Raw genomic sequence first — 23,326 nt, 5'->3', positions numbered from 1 at the left:
ATAAAAAGAGCTGCGTTAATGTTTAATGCCACGAAGGTTTGTTGGATAATTTCAGTTAAGTGACACTTAAAATCAACTCGGGGCCGGGCGCGGTGGCTCACGCCTGTAATCCCAGCACTTTGGGAGGCCGAGGCGGGCGGATCACAAGGTCAGGAGATCGAGACCACGGTGAAACCCCATCTCTACTAAAAATACAAAAAATTAGCCGGGCGTGGTGGCGGCGCCTGTAGTCCCAGCTACTCGGGAGGCTGAGGCAGGAGAATGGCGGGAACCCAGGAGGCGGAGCTTGCAGTGAGCCGAGATCGCGCCACTGCACTCCAGCCTGGGCGACAGAGCGAGACTCCGTCTCAAAAAAAAAAAAAAAAAAAAAAAAATCAACTCGGAATAGTACCGAATCTTATAGGGATTGAGCCATAGGAACCAAGCCATATAAAAAGAGCCGTGTTAATGTTTAATGACATGAAGGTTTGTTGGATAATTTCAGTTAAGTGACACTTAAAATCAACTCTGAATAGTACAGAATCTTGGAGGGACTGAGCCATAGGAACACATATTGTTCCCTCATTTTCCTTTCAATAGAAGGGTTTAGGGTCCGGAATAGTTGAGTGCCCTGTGCCAAATTATGTTGCAAATTAGGTGTCAGACTCTGAACTGGGACCCAGATCTCCATCCAGTTTCCTCTCCCAATAGTTTTGCTACTGTATCAGTGTTTCCTGGAATTGCTCTATAGTGTCCATAAAGCATATGGAAGTTTAAGAAACTTCTAGGGTCTTGGTGCAAATCTGAGAGAGTAACATTTGGGAAGAGAGAATGTTTTCTGATGGAAAGGAGTCTGACTTGTACAGCCACCCTCAACCACTTACACATGCAATTATGTGTGCGTTGTCATAGTAACAGAGTGCTTTATAGATGGAGACAATACAATTATTTAGAGGGATGAACCTCAGAGAATTAGGTCAAAGTGACAGGATCTCTTTGTGCTTGGAGTCATAAATTGAAATTCGATCTTTTTTTTTGGCAGGGGGATTCCAAGGGACATTTTTGTAAATGTCAAATAGTCGACCTCATTATGGGCAGAGTGCTATATTTCAGTACATAGGGAAGATAAAGAAAGAGGTAGAGAAGAGATTGTCCTGTTTTCAGGAGTGTATAACCCAGTTATTGAGTCAGGACACAGAGTAATAAGAAAATTGAATATTCCAATCATGATGCACAATTTGTAGGACAAATTCTAGTTTAATATTCAACTTAATCATCTTAAATTAAGCAGGATTATCTCTCCCATTTTACAGATGAGGACTTAAGGGTTGAGGAAATTGAGTGCTTTAGATAAGGTTAAAGGGAAATGAGAGAACAACGTGCTTTCCTATGGCTGGTATCTGGAGTACTGGAACGGAGCGTTCTGATTATGCGAAGAAAAGGATCGGTTTGGCTTGCTGGGGATTGGAGTAATATCTTAGAACAGAGCTTCTCAAAACTCAGTGTGAACAGGATTCCCTGGGGGATCTTGTTAAAATGCAGATTCTGATTCTGGAAGTGTAGGGCGAGTTTTCTTTCTAGCAAGCTTGTAGTTGATGGCAATGACACTGATCTGTGCTCACACTTTTAGTTAGTATCATGGCCTCAGGATATCAGGGTGACAACAGTTGTACCCATATTGGTGACAACGGAACTTACTGGTCACAACTGAAAGCAGCTTTTGCAGAGAAACTCAGTATGGGAAAATTAACCTTTTTCGTAACTTGAGTAAATGTGAGCCATGGCTAGCAGAATGGGCCACTGAGCAGAAGAGCTAATAGAGCGAAATGTCCAAACCACTGGTGGGGGTGCCTAGGCATTGAGCTACTGGGAAAAACCTGAGCCATTTCCTTCCAGGGCAACGGCGATTTGTACTTGTTGATGTGGTTCCCAGCCCAGGAGAGAATCTCTGAGCTATCAAGTCCTGCCTGCCTTTCTAGCACAAGTGGGCTGCCATTACTTCTGTCCTGGCTGCCTGCCAATTCCTAGGAGAGCCTTCTGTCTTTCCCACCTCTTCCCCACCCCAACAGCTAAATGATAAACCAGGTAATTCCCAAAGAGGCCTCCCCTCCCACTCCTAGGTGTATCATGACTTGGCCCTACCCTGCTGGCTGCTCCAAGCATTTCCTGAGACTGACCTCTGGCCTATTTCTGTCGGGAGCTGGCCCTCCCCAGGGCAGATGGGCCAAGTGCACTCCCTGCTGCCACACCTGAGCATCTGCACCTGGCCGCTCACACCTGGGCACCTGCACTCGAGCACCTGTGGCTGGCTCTTCCCCCAACTCCCAAAGCTGGGTGAGGCAGATGCCCATGCAGTGTTGATCAGTTAACTTCAAACACTAGGTGAAAGGCAGAAAGCAAGCCTAGGATTGAACAGCAAATAGCCTCTTCACCAGGTCTGATCTGCAAAAGAAAATTTGAGCCCTGCAGAGGCTCTGAGGATTCTGAAATTTCTTTTAAAGTTGGAAGGCTGCAGTGCAAGGCCCAATGCACAGGGCTCAAGACAAGCATATTTAGACACCCTCCTTTGAACTCAAATGGGTTTCCCAGGGCAGGCCTCCTGTTTTGGGCCACGGCTGTTGCTGGGTTGGCCAGGTGTAATCCATCCATAGGCTTTTTGCCCACAGTGCTGGAAACAGGGAAGAAAAGTGAAGAGAGCAGAAAGCAGGTTCCGAACAAAGCTCTTCTCAAATTTCAGATGACTTGCTAAGGAGATTTTAGGCTCCCAGGGGCAGAATGCTTTGCATATAGACAACTTGCAAATGAGCAGTCTGTTCGACTAGACAGAGTGCTACAGTTCTGCTTAAAAAAAAGTGCCAGTGCATTTCTAATTTTCACAATGTTTTTACATAAATTTGCACATTAGGCTCAAGAGGTTTTATATTCAAGTATTGGAATGATTCACAATTAATTAGTACCCTTAACTTCAGCTATATTCAAATCCAGACACTGAAAGTATCTAAATGTATAAAAATAATTCTCTTTAATTGTAATACGGAATTGGGAACAGATGCCCACCTGAGAGGGGTAAGTCAGGAGGCTGGAGCTTCATGTTCCTTGTCATCCTTCTCAGTCTTTTCTGCTACATTTTGTCACATCATGGGCTCACATGCAGGCCACCCTCATGAAACCAGGAGCCGATTCCTGCTTCTGGCCGCCTGGGTGCAGACATGGGAATTGTGGTTTAATTTGACATCTGAGATTTCCCTTTGGTTCCTGTGTACCAATTTGAGGAGGCCAGGGTTTAGTAGCTTTCTAGAATGTTTGCCCTGAAGTTCACGTGATAAAAGATGAGCTTCCTATCTTCTATTGTGTTTCATCAGAAATGGCTCTATTCAGGTCAATGACCCTCTGGGATCTGAGTGATTGTGTTAAGTACTTTCCTGTGACTGAAGTTATCTCCCTCTCTCTCCTCTCTAGTTCCTTCCTACAGATTGATCTTTTATAGAACCTGAAAGTCCCACAATTAGAGCTCTTTGGAGTTACCACTGACCCTCTTTAAGACAAAAAGTACCCTGGGGAGAATGCCCCGTGAATGACTAGCTATTCATTCTTGAGTCTTTAGAGGAAAAAGACAGCACAGTATTGAGGAGAAGAAAGTAGGACAGAAGAACCTGCAATCCCCTGGATGGAAAACGTACTAGGCTTGGAATCAGAACTGAGTTCTCGATCTGCTTCTTTTGAAAATACTGTGCAGACTATTCAGGTTTTTATGAATGAATGCAAATCCTTATTAAACGTCTGTAGCATGGTCCCACCACTTTGGAAAATGATTATAGCTAAATGTCCATATGCCCTCTAACCCAGTCATTTCAGTCCTAGGTTTCAATCTAAAGAAATCTATAAATGAGGTTCCCCCAGAGACATGAACTAGAATGTTCACAGTGACTCCATTCATAATAGCGCCAAACTGGAAACTATCCAAATGTCCATGAAAGGTAGAATAGGTAAATATATTATAGTATATTCACACGATGGACTTCTATATATCAGCTGGATGAGTAATCTACTACCACAAATCTAATGTGGAGTGAAAGAAACCAGAAACTAAGGAACACATACAAAAACAGGAAAGTGAATCTATGGTGTTAGAAGTTAGGATAGTTGTTACCTTGGAAGTATGGAAGATCAGAGACTAGGAAGGGTCACAAGTACCAATACTTCAATATAAACAAAACCAAAACCAAAAGTCAACCTGACACATTTGATAAGAAGAGATCTGGGAGCAGTCTGTGCCCAGGTCTAGAGAAGGCAGAAAATGACACTGAACTTGAGCAGAATTCAGGAGAGAATAAGACGGGGAGTAGAGATGGGAGGAGAGGTTGGGGGATAGGGCTAGGAGGTGTGTAGGTGGATGGCTAGTTCACCTTCATCATTTTAGCAAGGGTTGGCTCTGTTAATTATCCTATGTCTCACTCATTTTGTTGTTGTTATCAATCAATCATTTTCTAAGTATCTGAAAACATTAAGTTCTCTGAACCTATAATTAAATACTTTTTGGTTAATCAGTCCTAGATAAACCTCCAAGCAAATCCTCTTCGTAGACAGCAACTTTTGCATGCTTTCTGGTTCACTAGAAACACATAATCTTAAAGTAGAAAATTAATCGATGTATTTTGCTAACAGCTCCTGTTGTCCCTTGCAAGCATGACAAACATTTTGTTACTCACATTTTTGTCTTTGCTTTTATAACGTGAGTGAATAGCAAATTCCTTTAAATCCATGACCTTGCGGTGGCTGATTGTATTACTGCTCTCAGTTAATTGCTTCCTACTTCTCTGTAAAGGGATTCTATAGTCACAGCTGTTGAAATTGGCTTGCAGCGCTTCCCTGTTGAAGGAATAGCCAATTTTTTTTTTTAATCTTTTTGTGCAGGGTGGGGGGACAGAGTCGTACTCTGTCACCCAGATCGGAGTGCAGTGGTGTGATCACAGTTCACTGTAGCCTCCATTGCCCAGGCTCAAGCTGTTCTCCCACCTCACCCTCTCTACTAGTTGGGACCACAGGCATGCACTACCATGCCTGGCTAACTTTTAAATTTTTTGTAAAGATGGGGGTGGGTGGGATGGGGTTGGGGATGGGCTGGAGGGAGTCTCACTATGTTGCCCAGAGTGGTCTCAAACTCCTGGGCTCGAGCAATCCTTCCATCTCAGCTTCCTAATGTTCTGGGATTACAGGCATGGGCCACCACACCTGCCCAGAATAGCCAATTGTTAAGCGTTAGTGTTGAGCCATGGGATTGCTTTGGCCAAGTAAGCAATAGTGATAGTGATAGGTATGCTACCTCCAAGCAGAAACTCCTAAAATCACTATGTGTTTGCACCACATTTTCCCCACTCTTTCCCCTTTGCATGGGAATGGCAAATCCCTGCTAAAAGGTCTTCCCTCATCTATTCCTACAATGAGAAGACACGTGGAGCAGAGCCATGGAAGCCACAGAAACACGAGGTTGTGCTATAAACAACAGGGAGCGTGGGGCCTTTTGTCATATAATATAAAATAGTAAAAACTGACTGTTACTTTTCTGCTGTGATTTTCAAGCTAATCAGATCAGCATTTTTTATGAGTTACTATAATTACGCATTAGAGATTGATTGTGTCCCCACAAAATTCATGAATCGGAAGGCTTAATCCCTGGTACCTCAGAATGTAATAATGTTTGGAGATAAGGTCTTTAAAGTGGTGGTTAAGTTATAATGTAGCCGTTAGAGTGGTGTCCTCAGAAAAAGAGGGAATTTGGACATGTTGAGTGACACCAGGAATGCCTGCCAATCTATCTCTGGTGATGCTTTTTGTCTTAAAGTAAATTTTATCAGTTTTAAAAAATATGACTGCCGGGCGCGGTGGCTCACGCCTGTAATCCCAGCACTTTGGGAGGCCGAGGCGGGCGGATCACATGGTCAGGAGATCGAGACCATCCTGGCTAACACGGTGAAACCCCGTCTCTACTAAAAATACAAAAAAATTAGCCGGGCGCGGTGGCGGGCGCCTGTAGTCCCAGCTACTCGGGAGGCTGAGGCAGGAGAATGGCAGGAACCCGGGAGGCGGAGCTTGCAGTGAGCCGAGATCGGCCATTGCACTCCAGCCTGGGGGACAGAGCGAGATTCCGTCTCAAAAAAAAAAAAATGACTGTACTAGTCTGTTCTCCTGCTGCTAATAAAGATATATCTGAGACTGGGTAATTTATAAAGGAAAGAGGTTTAATGGACTCACAGTTCCACATGGCTGGGGGGTCTCACAATCATGGCATAAGAGCAAGGGACGTCTTACATGGCGGCAGACAAGAGAGCATGTACAGAGGAACTCCCACTTATAAAACCATCAGATCTCATGAGACTTATTCACTATTACGAGAATATTATGGGGGACACTGACTGCATGATTCAGTAATCTCCACCTGGCACCGCCCTTGACACATGGTGATTATTATAATTCAAAGTGAGATTTGGGTGGAGACACAGGGCTAAACCATATCAATGACTACAGCAGATTTCTCCTTGTCATGCTTGTGTGGCATGTCTTTTTGTATTCTTTCATTTGTAATCTTTCTTTTTCTTTAAATTTAAGATGTGTTTTTTTTTAAATAGCAATGCAGAGTTTATTTATTCTGAAAACTCCTTTCACTTACATTTAATATGATGTATTCTATATTTGGGTTTAAATCTTTAGTTTTACCAAATACTTTCTATTTGAATACATATTTTATATTCCCTTTTTCTTTCTTGCCTTGTTTTTAATTTATTATTTTCTATTATTGCATTTGTCTTATGTGTTAGATTGGGAGTTTTAAACAGTGTTGCTATTATTATTTTAGCTGTGGCATTAGACATTACACCATGCCTCCTTTAGTTTTCAAGCCATCGTTTTTGTATTTTTGTCTCATTCTCAGATAATGCAAGAACCCTTATGGACACATGTCATTGAAGCTGTGAATTTTATGTCTCTCTAGCTTAAATTAAGAGAAAGAACCATTATTTTCATTTGCAAGTTAATATTCATTACATTTATCCAAATACTTCTTATTTTGTTGCTCCCCATGTTTTTTTTTTTTCATTTCTGAACAACTGTCTGGTTTTTTCTTCCTGAAGACAACACTTAGCATTTTCTTTAGGGAGGGGCTTCTAGCAGCAATTGTTTTTTCAGTTATGATTTGCTATCTCCATTCTTGCAGGATATTTTAACTAAGTATGAAATTATATTTTAGGAGTGATTTACCTTCAGCACTTTGAAGTTATAACTACATTTTATTCTGAATTCCATTGTGTCTATTGAGTGATTATCTATAACGCTTATTGTTGTTACTTTGAAAGTAACTTATCCTTTTTCTCCCTTCTTTCTGATTTTAATATTTTCTCTTTGTCTTTGGTTTTCAGCATTTAATACAATGTACTTACATATACTTTTTTTATTTATCTTGCCTGAGCTTCATAATGATTTTAAATATATCACTAAACATCTTGTCTCAATTTTGGCAAGCTGTCAGTCACCATCTTAGCAAACATTACTTCTTTTTTTTTTCTCAGACACAAATTGCCCATACTTTAGGCTTTCTCACTGTGCCTTCTGAGTTGCTCACTCTTTCTTATATATCATCTATAATATTTTTTCCATCCTTTATTTTGAACCTATTCTTCTGGTCTATACCAGTTCACCAATTCTCTCTTCATTCAACTGTGTTTATTCTGCTGCTAAGCTGATCTATATGTTTCTAATTTCAATTATTGTACCTTTTATTTTCAGTTTTTTAAGTTATCTAGTTCTATGACGAGAATTTTGTTTGTGATACTCTTGAACACAGTAAGCAGACTTCCTTAAAAATATAGACTTTCTAGTATCTGGAACCACCATGGATCTGATTCCATTGCCTTTTTTTTTCCCCCATACTGGGTTTCATTTATGTTGGCCTGTCTCCTTGATGATTTTTAAAAAGTTCTGTACCAGACTCCAATCACTGTCCTCTATTCTTAAAACATTGTCAGCTGTGCAGCTAATTCTCTCTATTATCTGTTCTAGTATTCCAAGAACAATCCTTTGGGAAAAATGGCCTCCGCCATTTGTTTAACCTCCTTGGATCTCTATTTCCCATCTTATTAGCTATCTGTTATCTTCCAGCAGATTATTTTTAAGGTTTTTACACCTATTTTCGTCTCATGAAAATGTTGGTCAAAAATGCTTACTCTGCTTTAACTTAGGTACTTTTATTTTGAAGAACTATCAAATGTTTGTTTTTAGTGTTACTTCCCTTTTGTCCTTTTATCGATTGACATTCATATGTGAATTTATTTCTGTCAATGAGTTAGTCAAGCAGAATTTGCAATTAATGTGGAAGCTTTATTTCGAGAAAAATGTGGTATTAAGTCATACTAGTAAGCACCATCTCAAACCTTACCATGTAGTTTATTGCTGGCTGCTGGCTGTCTTTGATCCTTACCATTGTATTTTGTTTTATGCTCAAATAGTCACTAAATATTGTAGGTATGACTGTACTTAGAATTTATTTTAGTCTATTCCCCTTACTTGATAGAAGTGGGGGTTGCTATTGCATATCTTGAGGAATATTCTATTTCTTCTTCTCAACCTACCCTTTTCTCGTCTTCAAAGATAATCTCTTTCACGAAGCTGATTTCAACCAGCCAATTGACAGGAAAGAGGGGCCAGGGATGGAAACTTCTCACTCTTATTATGAGCTGATAGTTTAATCTTCACACTGTGTGGTCTTCCAGTAAACTTGCCTTTAAAATATGTTGATATGTACAAACTACCGCAAGAAAACTTAATTCCCAGGGTTCTAAGAAGAGACATTAGAGGAGTAAAGAGGAATATCATATGTAACTAAATGCAATAAAGAACAAACTTTTTAGTTTTCATACATCGATTGAACTAAATATTGTCACTATTGACAATTCCTTTGGTATTTGGGACATATTGATTGAACTGAATTATGGAATGAGTGAAGCTGATGATATTATATGGGAAAGCCTTGTTTAAAAACATCTGAGCCTTGTCTCTACTAAAAATACAAAAATTAGCCGGGTGTGGTGGCACATGTCTGTAGTCCCAGCTACTCAGGAAGCTGAAGCAGGAGAGTTTCTTGAGGCCGGGAGGCAGAGGTTGCAGTGAGCTGAGATCGTGCCACTGCACTCTAGCCTGAGTGACAGAGTGATACTCTGTCTCAAAAAACAAACAAACAAAAATCTGAGTTCTGGTAAAATGTATATTTTGAAAAATAAATGGGTGTCAATTCCCATCAAGCATCATAAGGCCCCACAATTTACTCACATATGGGCTTGATTTTCCTGTGGCATATCTCATTTTCATAAACAGAAAATCTTATTGATTTGGAAGTTATTAATCAGAATGCCCTTCTCTGTTACTGAGTGCTGAAAAGGAAGAGCAGAGCTTCTCAAATGTGGTCGGAACTCCAAAAATCTCCACTACATCTTGAGGAATACTGCTCTGGAATTTTGGACTGTCTGCAAGGTTGCTGCAGCCCCAATAAATGTTTAAAAATTTAACTACAATTTGTTCCATCTGTTTCTTTGAGGGTTTTCTTAACATTGGATAATTACTGAAGAGAACATTTTGAATTTTTGCTGCATGTGTGGTAGAATAATTCTTTGATTATTATTATTATTATTATTGCTGTAAGAATTTCTTTTTATTCCAAGAAGTTGGTCACTTTTTGGGTTTCTATCACTCAGGAGGTTGTAGATGGATTGCCTAGCTAAGCAGGAACCAGGATAGGGCCTCCTTATGTCTTAGCTTCTGGTTTGCTGGTGCAGAGTGGTTGGAGTTTATCAACTTTCCAATGACTGGTTCCTTAAATCAACTCACAAGACAGTGATATTTGAACCAAAATGCCAAATAATTATTAATTGCAATGGGGAAAATTTATTTCTGGTGGTCTCTATTCACATACCTCCTTTGCAGTCTCAGGGTACCTTAAGGGTACTCAGAATTTTGCTTGCTAAAAAGAATGAAGGGAGAAAGATAATCTTGACACCTTTTTTTTTTTTTTTTTTTTTCCAGGCTATGTAAAATCCAGAGAGCTCTCCCTGCCTTCCAGATTTCACAACTCTAGTGAGTTTTAGAGAGAACAGCATTTCTGTCCCCAATTCAGTCTTGCTTTCTTCTGAATACTTGATAAAGAGACAGGAATTTCTTTGATTTGTACTTGCCTTTATTTGACCTCTGCTGAACATTGCCTTGATGTTTACACATTATTTTTTCAGAATAATCATCCCATTGAACATTTTCTGGATAATTAGTTAAGTTTTTTCTCGGCTAGTCTGTTCTCCTGCTGCTAATAAAGACAAACCTGAGACTGAGTAATTTATAAAGGAAAGAGGTTTAATGGACTCACAGTTCCACATGACTGGGGAGGCCTCACAATCATGGTGGAAGAGCAAGGGATGTCTTACATGGTGGCAGGCAAGAAAGAGCTTGTGCAGGGGAACTTCTCTTTTTAAAACCATCAGATCTTGTGAGACTTATTCACTATCATGAGAACAGCATGGGAAAGACCTATCCCCATGATTCAGTTACCTCCCACCAGGTCCCTCTCACAACACATGGGAACTGTGGAAGCTACAATTCAACATGAGATTTGGGTGGGGACACAGCCAAACCATATCACAGGCTCTGCTTTTTGAGGATTTCACCTAAAAACATTGTCTTTCTGAAGACTTTTGCAATAAATTATCTTTTCCTTGGCATGTTTATTTTACTAATTTAATCTGCAGAAGATAACCATCTTAGCTATTTGGTGGGCATTATCTAGTTTATAAATTATGTTCATAAGTTAATATATATAATATTTACATGTTTCATATCAAGTCTCTCAAAATAATACTTTTTACCCCTAAAAACACCTAAATTTTTTCTCAAATAAAGAAAAGAAGATCATTCCTTCGAAATAAAAATTGCATTTGTGTAGTTGGGAGCCTTTCTTGAATGATATCTTGAAACTAAAATGGGAATAATTACTAAAAGGAATCAACATGTATTTCCTGTCCAAATGTAGTAAGTAAAGAATGATTGGACTGTGTTTCATCTTTGGAGCAATGTGTGAAAGGTGGTGCAGAAAGGCTTGGTTTGGTCCCAGTAATAGTGTGAATCTGTGTAGGAGAAACCAGTGGCAGGTTGTCCCCGGGTGTCCCTGGATTGATTTAATAGCCTCTACTGGGAAGCAAGAATTGGAAGAACAGGCAATTGAAAAGAATAAGTAGCAATATGGTTAAATAACAAGTCTTGAGGTCCTCAAAAAATGAAAAATGGAATTACCATATGATCCAGCATTCCCACTTGTGGGTATATATCCAAAAGGACAGAAAACAGTATCTCAAAGAGTTATTTGCACATTTATGTTTCATTGCACAATTGTTCACAATAGCCAAGAGGCAGGAACAACTTAAATAAACATGGACAGATGGATGGCTGACAAGATGTGTTGTATATATGGAATATTATGGAGCCTTGAAACAGAAGGAAGTCCCGTCATGTGCTATGGCATGGATGAACCTTGAAAATATTCTGCTAAATGAAAAAAGCCAGTCACAAAAAGACAAATACTGCCTAATTCCATTTACAGGAGATATCTAGAGTAGTCAGACTCTTAGAAACAGAAAGTAGAAAAGTGGTCACCAGGGGCTATGGGAGGGGAAAATGGGGAGTTGTTGTTCCGTGGGCACAGAGTTTTGGTTTTGCAGGATGGAAAGTTCTAGAGATCGGTTGCACAACAATGTGAATATGGTTAATACTATGCACTTAAAAATGGTTAAGATTGCAACTTTTATGTTACTTATTTTTTCAACCACAATTTACACATGAAAGGATAGTCTTGGATCATATGGCTTTTTCTCAGCTTCAGACCAATACCAGGACACTTGCCACCTCCATCAGAGCTTTGCACTGTCCCACAGACCTTCACACTTTTCCTGGCCTTGCTTTCATTGCGCATGAATTTTCCTGTCCATGGTTCTTGGTTCACCCAATGGTGCTTCCTCAAGCGCCCACATTCTCCAAGGGTTAGGAGGCAAAGTGCTGAGAGGTTCAGAGAGAGACAAAAGCATTGCTTGTTGTGGGAGAGGGGGAAAACAGTTGCTTTCAAAGTCCTTCCTGATCTTGGCCTCATTTTCTTGTTCTTTACCAATAAGTCCCAGGGATAATGTTTGGGTGGACACAGAGTCTGTGAACTCCTAGGAGATACTGTACAAGCACCCAGGCTCAGGTTTCTGGAGGTGATAATATAAAGTTTATGAGAGTGGGGCGGGTGAACTAGTTAAACTTTAAAGTTCTTTCAACCTCTGAGATTCCTTTATTCCCTCCAAATCTTTTTGTCTTTTATTGTTATAAACACAGGCTTTTGTGATGTGTTTGTTCAAGATGTCCCTGTTGACATTTTATATTATTCTAAATGTCACTCTCCTATCAATTATATATGAAATTCATATTAGTTTCTATATGGGACAATTTATGCAAAATAAGAGGGCTTTGTATGGTTTTGAGATTCTGAAACTTTTGATTTATATAAGATATAAACAGAATTTTCTACAATAACTTCACATTTCTGCATTATTTTCTGACTTTGAAAGTGAAGGAGGCCGTAAACTATATTTTACAGTTAACAGACCTTTAAAAAATATCAATAGAGTCTTAGCTTTGGTATCAGTATGCCATCTAGGGACAAATAGGTCTGTCCCAACAATTTTATTTATTTTACTTATCTTAACACATAATTTATTAGCAAAGATTCCACAAAGCTAGCCTTCTCCTAATACAATGCATTAATCGAAGTGGGACATAAACACTGAGGCCAAACCACAACAACCTGCACTATTCAAAGCAGGACAATTATTTCCTGAAGATGAAAGTCTCTTTATGAGTGCTGTCAATTCTTCATCTTTTTCCATAGTAAAAATGCTTTTTAACTGGTTCCTATTGGTATTCCAGGTAGCTAACATTTAAATCATGACTTATTTGTGAGAAATCCCATCTATCAAGAAGTGGGAACAGGCAGTAAGTACTATGTTGAGAGAAAGGGGACTTGTAGTGCATCCAAATTAATCTGTTTATGTTTTAAGTATCCTCATTCTATACACATGGAAAATGGATATTTTTAACATTCATCAATAGCTTCACGCAGAACACATTTTGGAAGTCCCTAAGACTTTATACCATTCAGGATACTTAAATTTAAATTTTCATAGATCAGGCAATAAAGTAACAACTCTCAATACCTAAGACTTCTCTCTTTCCTGTGTTACATTTCCTTAACATTTCTTAGTGAGTGTTTATGAATGGTTTGATTTATTTTAACTCCGTAGTAGCCACCTTTAAGTTAAACAGTCACTTGTAAAAGGTTTCATGACTCTACTTTCCCAGTGACATCAGAATTGCTGTTGTCTGTACTATGCTGTATGGGTGGGTATGGAGCTGAGCCTTGGAATCAGACATTAGACTGCAGCACAGACCGGAATGATTTGCACTGGCTGCAATGAAGGAGAATGCAATGAACAAACAAATGCTTTCGTTATGTTAGATGGCACAGTTTTGGTTTCCTTCTCCTTAACGTTTCTTCCTTTTGAAGTAGAGAGGAGTCTATCTGGTTCATTTGTGGATCATCAGAAATATAATAAGGATAGCTCTTTTAAAATATAAAATTAAAAAGGAAGCTATTAAGTGTCTACAGAAAATTCCAGAAGCTTATTAGTTTTAATTTTTAAAGTTACCTCTATTACTTACTACAGAGTGGCAACAGAACATTCTGGAGCCAGACCACTGGGTCTGAATCTCAGCCCCTCCTTTCCTACTCATCTGACCTGGGGTAAATTAATGGAAGCATTTTGTGTCTTTGTTTCCTCTTTAGTAAAATGGGTTATAAATAGCACCTAGTTCATGATGACAGCATGAGGATTAAATGACTGTTCAAAGAACATGGAGCAAAGCTTGTTACATTTAGCATATTGGAAAAGGCAGTTTCTTACTTTGATTAAAGAGAAACAAACCAAACCCAATCCTGCGGTTAGCTTTCTAATAACTCCAGTGAAGGGGAAGTGAATGGAAAAAGCCCTTCATTATATGAAAACAAATAAATATTAAGTTCCTACCATAAGCAAAGTAGTACACTAGGGAGAGGCTTAGAAGTGAAAGGTATAGCTCCAAGTGCCGATGTGCGACGCAGTTAGACAGGAGACAAGAGGCAGAGGCTCACTGAGGGTCTCCCATGGTGCCCCGTGCACCTCTCTCATAGCTCTTGTTACCCTGTGTCATTCTTGCTGGTTTCAAGGGTACCTCTGCCTTCTAACAACAGGATCTTTGTTTTAGCCTTAATGCCTAACAGTTCCTGGAGGACACTAAATGTTCAACCCATATTTGTTGATTGAATGAATAAATGCATGAATCCTTTTGAAATAAAATGGCTATGAAACTATTCACTAAAGAAATGAGATTTGATATGGGCTTTGAATGATGGAAGAATTTACATGAGCATTGCCAGATCAAATGCAGGATGTTAAGAATTTCAGATAAACATCAAATATTTTTTTCAGTGTAAATATGTTTCATGCAATATTTGGGACATACTTATACTAAAAAATGATTCACTGTTTACATTTCAGACAGACAATCTTTTTTTTTGTATAAGTATATACAAAATATGGCATGGAATATACTTTTACTAAAATGTATTCATTATTTTTCTGAAATTCAAACTTCATTTGATGTCCTGTATTTTTATTTGCTAAATCTTGCAACCCCAATAAGAGAAACAGGGAGTAGAAGGAATTTTAATGTAAGGAAATGGCAAGAGAAATAGATGTAGGCACTTTGTTTTTGAGAAAATTGGGTTTTGAGTAGAAATATCTGAATGAAGAATTGGGGTGGGAATAATCCCTGGAATAGTACTCTTTCTTTGCATTTTTTTTTTAAACTGTATATTTCTGAGCACCCTCCCCTGACCCTACCTTGATCTTCCTTGATCCTCCAGCATAGATGTCCTGTATAAGGTAAAGGGCAAAGAGTTTCCAAGACACGTAGCCTTTTGGTCATTCAACCTATAAAGTTACCTTAAATGCTACCGCCTGTATAAGAGACAGGTACATGACTGTGTGTTCAGGAAAACAGTGACTCACAATAAGCATACATTTAGACATTTCAAACAGATTTATTGTAACTCTTTAATGTAAATAGAAACTGACCGTATTGTTTTCTTTAGATAGACTCAACCCTGAATTTTGACAGGTGCTTCGGTAAGTTAGCTGAAAGCCTTTGCTTTGCTCTTTCAATGTTCTTGTTATGAAAGACAGCCTGGGCTACCTCTCCCAATATCAGTGTTCCTTTTTCTTTTTTCTTTCCTTCTTTCCTTCCTCTCTTCCTTCTTTCTATTTCTCTGTCTTTCTTTTTACTAGTTTCGTGATTCAGTACTTTTTAATAAAATCTGGAAACAAACAAACAAACTGTATTGGGAGTTTTTATGTTTATCATATTGTATTAAATACCTAGTGTTCATCATAATTCGCTGGACTCTGAGAGCCTCATAAATATCTAATAAGTAAAAACAACACATTCTTCCAGGTGCTCCTGTTGAAAAACAAGACAAAACATTTGACCTATCTCTTAAATTAACATTCTTTTCCTTAAACTACTTAAAATATTGACTATAAAGACATAGGACCCAATTGTGCTCATTAACAGTAAATCTTCTCATCTTTTCCACCTTTCAACTTTTAGACTTTAAGGCATTTAAAAGGCACGGATCCAGAAAGGCAAAACCACAGAGACCAAGCAGCAAAATGAAAGGAAGATAAAAAGATATTTATTTTCTATCAGCATTCATAACTTTTTATTATTCAACCTAATTTCATTTTTCTGCATATGTGAAGTGAATTGTTTATAATGAGAAAAGGGAGAGAACACTGAATTTCATGGGATGAAAGACTCTTTTAAAGATAAACCAAAGGGCAATTGAGAAGTATGGTCCCAAAGAATAATAATAGAATTTTGCCTTTTAAACTTTATTTTATTTCAGTGATTCCATGGCCTGGTGCATTATGTGGTCACCTGAGAACGTGAAGTACTGGTGGCCTTTCATCTGGAAACATTAAATATAATGCCTGGTTCTCTCTTCTCTCTCTCTCTCTCTGCTTTCAGTATATAGATACAGCTATGGAAAATATTGTTCACTGCCAGTAACAGGAACAGAAGGGAAAAATAAATGTTAGGTTGATAAAATTACTAATATTTGCAAACTAAAACAAATTTAAATAAATATAAGGTGAATAAAGGATATTTCTCCATGATACAGTATTCAATTCAATTTGAAAAATATTTACTCAGTGCTTTCAGCAGGCCAAGCTCTGTTTTAGGCATCGGAGGAAATGTAATGATACAGTCTTTATGCTCAGGCTGATTATGGTTTGATGGTGGCAAGGGAAAAATTCAATATACAAGTGATTATCATACAGAGCAGAATGTAGTAAGAGCCTAAGGAGGGCTATACCCACAGCACCAAGACATGTTTGATGCAGACGAGATTACATCTTGTTGTGAGAGCAGGAGGATAGGGTGATTGTGGTCAGGAAGGAAGTAAAATTTGAAATGGAAATTGACTGGGGGAGAAATGGGAGAATAAGTTTCTGGTGGAAATAAAGTTGCAAATCATTAAAAGGATCGCTGAAAAAGATCTGGCCTTGCTGGAGAGTATGGTGTTTGTAGGCAGTGAAAGGAGATCAGGCTAGAAAGTGAGGTTGGGGCTAAACTTCTGAAGGGCTTTGAATGCCAGAATCCGTCTTTTCTACCTAATGCGGCTGGCTGCAAGAAACCATTGAAGATCAGAATGCAATAATCCGATTAATTTGGCATCCATTTGAAAAGTGCTGTGGATCAGAAGGAATTTGCCAGTAAGAACAAGAAAGACTTGGAAGCAATTTAGAATCCATGTGAGGGGTGATAAGACTCTAAAGAAAGTTGGTGGCAGTATCGGTGGATCTGAGGAGAGCCGAGATCATCAGTTGTGTTATAGCCTGCTTCTGTGTTTCAAAGAGGCTTGGTTAGACCAAATCAATCAGCTCCCCGCTACTTCTGGACTTAGATGTGTCTCACTTTCCTTCCTAAGTCCTGGGCTTTCTAGGCTTGCCCAGGAAAAGGGAACGGGGGATAGCGTGTGCAAAGGTTGCTATCTAGTTTATGGCAAATTTTCTTTCCACTTGAGTGTCACGAAAGCAACATTTAAAAATGTTATTTATCACTCTATAAACCACAAACTGATGGAAGAAAGAGTGAGCTGAAACAAGCTCCAAAAGTGCACTTATACTGATTTACCCAGCGCTTGCTCAAGATGCTGTTTTCCAGTTCATGCACTTGAGCAGCTCCCTCTCACTGCACAGGTGCTTGTTTATCAATGTTCAGTTACCTTTGGAAGGGTGTTGGGAGGGAGGTACTGGAGGACAGGTATTGCATCTTTACTCAAGACAGCCAGGAAAGATTGGAGCCAGAAGACAAATACAAAGCCTGCCTACTTAAAAGAGAGAAAGTCTAAAGTCAAGAGTCAGCTTGTGATGAGAACAATGTTGATGAAAAAGGATTGAATAAGATAAAAATGCCTAGGATTGGGATACCTGGAACATGGTCCCATTGTGTAGTGGGCCCAATAATAATAGGTAATATTTATTTAATATTCATTGTATAATAGTGAAGTTGCAGATACTGTAACCTGCATTTTTTTCCCTCTCTCTGATGGTGATATTGAATCAGAGAATGGCATGCCTCAGTTCTGTGAGGTTTCAATGCATTCATATTCAGTTCTTCCACCAGCTTTATGAGGTGGGGTCTATTTTATCTGAACTTCATAGGTGAAGAACTTCAGGAGGTAAACTTCACAAGGAGGGTGAAGTGACTTGTTCCAGATCACATAGCCTGGAAGTGGTGAAGTTAGAATTTAGCTTATAGAGAAAAATAGGAAAAGAAAAATGGAAGGTAAGTATCCTAGGAAAGTTAAAAAATAGTAAGTCCAGTGTTTCAACAGTAAAGTCATGGAAATTTAGGTAAAAATTGCACATGGATATCATCTAGGACTCACTAGAGTAACCGAAATAAATGGTACTTAGATTAGGTACTTACAACATTAAGATTTGGTCTTCAAAACAGACTTTTTAAAAATTAAAAAATTATATTTATTTTCCAGGCAGGGTCTAGCTATGATGCCCAGGCTGGTCTCAAACTTCTGTCCTGAAGCAATCCTCTCAGCTTAGCCTTCCAAAGCATTGGGATTATAGGTTTGAACCACCGCATCCAGCTTTTATTTTTTATATTTTACAAACTGTATCCACAACAATGCTAACATTGGAGTAGGAAGTCTTTGGTGTAAATTTATTTGGCCTTTTTACTTTGTTGGCCTTGTTACTTTGATTGAAATCATACACAGACATAGACTATAAAGATATATTTTTCATTTTCCTGTTCCCACTCTGCTAGACTTTGCCTGCAGTTCTGTGAGGGGAACAAATGCATTTGTCTTTACAATAAATGGGCTCCAAGCTACTGGGCGTTTGTCTGGAAGGACATTCCAGATCTTGGGCACATCAAGTGTGGAGGCCTTTTGCATCTCTCTGAGTCAACAGTCAACCCTGTGAGGGCAAAGTCCTCATTAAAGAAATGGGTGCTAAATAGTGTTAGCCTGGTGACAAAACACGCCTGGGGAGCTATGTGCTGAGCATGGGGATCCACTGCCTTTCCAGGAATGTAAAGCAGTCCTTGTTGCACTGAGAGAAATAATTGTCAAGTTTGTTAAGTTGTTTTCTTGGTTCTCTGGGAGAAAATGTTGGATTCTCTCCCTGATAAGCCAGATAGATACTTTGAGCCGACTTTCAGGGGGCCAAGAGTGTCAAGGTGAAGTTCCCTACTTCTTGGAGGAAATGCGAAGTAAATTGGAATGTATTATAGAGTTTCATCAACTAGGCAATGGGTAACCATATTTGCTGAAGGTATGTTAGTTTAGCAATTGCCCTTTTATAGAATAGCTACTTTTGCATGAAGAGATGTCTTCCAGAAGTTGCCATGTCCAGCCCAGCCCTATTACCTCTATAGAAGCCCACTGTCCTCTTCCCTAGCCTGGAAGTGGATCTACAGGGCAAGCTGGGTGAATTCTTATGATGGAGAATCACCAGGAGAAGTTTCTGGAGACACCAAACTTGCATTTCTCTTTTTCTCCTGAGCAGAGCATTATAAACGCCTTCCAAAACCATGATGATCTCTGACTCTTCCCGTGGAGCCTTGCTATCTTTTCCTCTCTGCTTCCTTCTCTCAGTTAAACTTGCCACACTATTGCCCTCATTGCTGCTGTCCTTCCAGAGTGAGCACAGTTACTAGGAATTCACAGGGACAGCTGGGTTAATAGGGGTGGGGTGAAGGAAATTAATGGTAAATTGTAATCTGCATCCCAGAAATAGAAGGTATTGATGACTCAAAGGTGAGGTTTATGTGGATTAAATGGACATGATGGATATGAAAATATTCAAGCAATTTATTATGAATAAGGCTGCTCTCATGGGTCTAGATGTGCTATCATCCTGTCCCTTGTGTCCTTGGTTTTGGGATCCTTTTCAGTATGTGCACCGTATGAAATTGGTACATGAGTTGAAAACTATTTATTGGCCTAGTTATAAACATAATTTCTTGGTCTAAGGGCATATCACTTATAATTACCATGATACAAAGATTTTCCCACTCTATATTTATACCTAGAAAATGCATTTCATTCTCATTTGTTTGAGGAATGAATATTCATTTTTAGGTATACTAAGATCTTTGCTTTTCTTCTTCAGGTTGACCTGTTTTGACTCTTCTCTGCTTATTAGCACTTTATAAGCATAGATAGAAGAAATAGAATGAAATAAAACACATTATTTAAGTGTGGTAGATGTTGTAGTAAAGAGAAAAGGGAAGTTTTTTGGAAGATAGGAGACAGTTATTGGCTCATTAATTTCAATTATGTTGTTACTTATTAGCACAAATAATTAACAATTGGCTGTACATAGGAACTTAACAAGAGACCTAAAGATCTTCGATGAGTGGCTATAAGGCTTACCTTTATGTGTGTGCAAAATATTGCTTTTAAATAATAATAATACCTAGAAAATTGTGTCTGTGGCCAGCAATTAGCATTTGCTTTCAGTTAAAAGTTTAATTGTTTCAATAGCTGAGTGAATGTATCTTGAAGTAGGAAACTAATGACATAAACTACTATCTTGTTGAATATGCAGGGCAATAATAATCTCATTGAACCTGTAGTGTGAGTGAGATTCAATTTCACCAAGGCCAAAGTGGTAGATAAGGTATATCAAAAGTATGGGAAGAAGATAGTTAAGCAGAAATACCCAACCTGACATGTCATTGTTTTTATATGTTTTATACCAGCAAAATATCAAGTGAAAGAGGCAAGTTACTTATTACCATGTAGGGGCAGAACAAATTCGGGTTATGTGATCTACAAGAGTATAGTTGCAGTGACTCAAGAAGCAGTAAGGTAAGAGCTATTAGCTGATAAATAGTTTTTTTAAGATTTGTTTTGTTTTGATTTAGAGGAGGACATTTATTGACTACCCACTGTGCCAGATCATTTTTCATTTTCTAACTTACTTGATTCTTCTAATAACCTTGTTATTACTGGCAAATTAGAAGATTTATTTTTGTTAATATTCATTACCAATAGTAGATGTGGTCAGTATCAATCAATTGTTGGGATGTTTATCATAAAATGCAGATATAGGTTTGGAGAGGACTGAATAAAGAACCAAGAAAGGCTGAACCAAAATGATTTTGGGATGCTGACATCACATATTACATCCTAAAAGAAGTGTGAATCATTTATGATAGTGCCATACAGCAAGACAGCTAGTTAGAAAGAACTCTGCAAAGTGTTAGTGGTGGCCATGAGTTCAGTTTTTTGTTTTTTGTTTTTGTTTTTTTGTAGAATCTTTAGCAACTCTCTATTTCAAGCCTGTAGACTATAACCCTAGCAATCTGCCTTGTAAATATATATTCTTAGCAACTAGAAAAACCAGGTGTGGTGATTTAAAATTCTGTCCACACTCATTTCTTTAAAAGGTAGAGAGTAATTCTATTCCCCTCGAATGTGAGTCACATTTAGTGACTGGTTTCTAATGAATAGGATGAGGCAAAAATGATGATGTGTGACTTTGAAGGTCATAAAAGGCATTGCATCTTCCTTGCTGCCCTCTCGTGGAACACTCATTCTGGAGGACATGTAAGCAGCCTTATGGAGAGATACATTTGGTGAAGAACTGAGGCCTTCTGCTAAGAGTCAGTAAGAAACCAAGGCTTCTGGAAATAGCTGCGAGTGCGCCATCTTGGAAGCAGATGGCCCAGCCCCAGTTGAGCTTTCAGAGAAGGCTGCAGTTCTGCCTGTTATCTTGACTGCAACCTCTGGAGAGACCTTGAGCCATAACTTCCCAGCTAAGCAGCTTTTGCATGTCTTACCCATGCAAACCATGAGATAATAAGTGTTTCTTGATTTAAGCCACTAAGTGTTGACTAATTTGTTATACAACAATAGATAATTAATATACAAAGACAGAGAACATATGTGTCAGCACAAATTAACCTATATTATTCGAAGAAAATAAGTTGGTTGCCCAAAGAAAACAGAGCTTCAAGTCAAGCTTGTGTGCTTATACTTCGCCAGAGAATATAATTGGAGGGAAGAAATAATGAGGGGAAAAAGAACGTGAGGCAAGGAAGACAGGAAACAATTCAAAGTGGTGCCTCATAGAACAGGCTACAATATCGGGGGAACCTGCCCCCAATATTTCAACATAGGTTCTTTCTATTTTCCATAAGTGTCAGTCAGCTGAGAAATAAAGAGAAAGAGTACAAAGAGAGGAATTTTACAACTGGGCTGCTGGTGGCGACATCACATATCGGTAGCACCATGATGCCCATCTGAGTCTCAAACCAACAAGTTTTTTATTAAGGGCTTTAAAAGGGGAAGGGATGTAAAACAGGGAGTAGGTACAAAGATCACATGCTTCAAAAGGCAAAAAGCAGAACGATGATCACATGCTTCTGAGGGAACACGACAAAGGCAAAGCAGAACTACTGTTAAGAGTCTATGTTTGGCTGTGCATGTATTGTCTTGATTAACATCTTAAACAACAGAAAACAGGGTTTGAGAGCAGAGGACCAGTCTGACCACAAATTTACCAGGGTGGAGTATTTCCCCACCCTAATAAGCCTGAGGGTACTGCAGTAGACCAGGCGTATCTCAGTCCTTATCTCAACCGCTTAAGACAGACACTCCCAGAACAACCATTTATAGATCTTCCCCCTGGAATGCATTCCTTTCCCAGAGTATTAATATTAATATTCCTTACTAGGAAAAGAAATTAGCAATATCTCTCCTACTTGCATATCTGTTTATAGGCTCTCTGCAAGAAGAAAAACATGGCTCTTTTTTCCCAACCCTGCAGGCAGTCAGACCTTATGGTTGTCTTCCCTTATTCCCTAAAAATCGCTGTTATTCTGTTCTTTTTCAAGGTGCACTGACTTCATATTGTTCAAACACATGTTTTACAGTCAATTTGTACAGTTAAAGCAATTATCACAGTGGTCCTGAGGTGACGTACATTCTCAATTTACGAAGATAACAGCATTAAGAGATTAAAGTAAAGACAGGCATAGTAAATTATAAAAGTATTATTTGTGAACTGACAAATGTCCATGAAATTCACCATTCATGTTCCTCTGCCACGGCTCCAGTCAGTCCCTCCATTCGGGGTCCCTAACTTCCCACAACACTACAACTTTGAAAGATTACATAGTTGGTTGCTCAGTTACTGGGACTGTATCTAGAGAGTTGGAGAGGTGACATGGAATCACTGTGTCTTGGAGCAGTCAAGTAGGAAGGAAGGAAGAAGAATTGATCTCCTGGCTTCTTCCTGTTTATCAAAGGTCACATTACTTTCCATGAGGCATTAACTCCTCATCCTTCTTAGCAGAATTAATTTGTCACTCTGGATATCTTGTGCAATAGCTAGACCCTGGGTGGGACCAATCATATTGGATCTGGGCATTGAGATGGTTGTATTTCCTGCAGGAATGAGTGAGATAAAAGCCAAGACAAAGCCTGACTCTTATCCTCTAGGGAGACTGAGAAAATTGATGGTGTTATGAGATGCAGAGAAATGATTGCAGAAGCTTCTGTCTTTACTGCAGCCATTGTGGCCAGAAGATGAAGTGAGTGGCTGGGACCCAGGGGGCAGAGGGGCCTGGTGGATCTGGGGTGATGATAAAG

Source organism: Macaca nemestrina, chromosome 16 (genome assembly GCF_043159975.1).
Source record: "Macaca nemestrina isolate mMacNem1 chromosome 16, mMacNem.hap1, whole genome shotgun sequence".
Lineage (NCBI taxonomy): Eukaryota > Metazoa > Chordata > Mammalia > Primates > Cercopithecidae > Macaca > Macaca nemestrina.
This window is presented reverse-complemented; position numbering follows the sequence as displayed.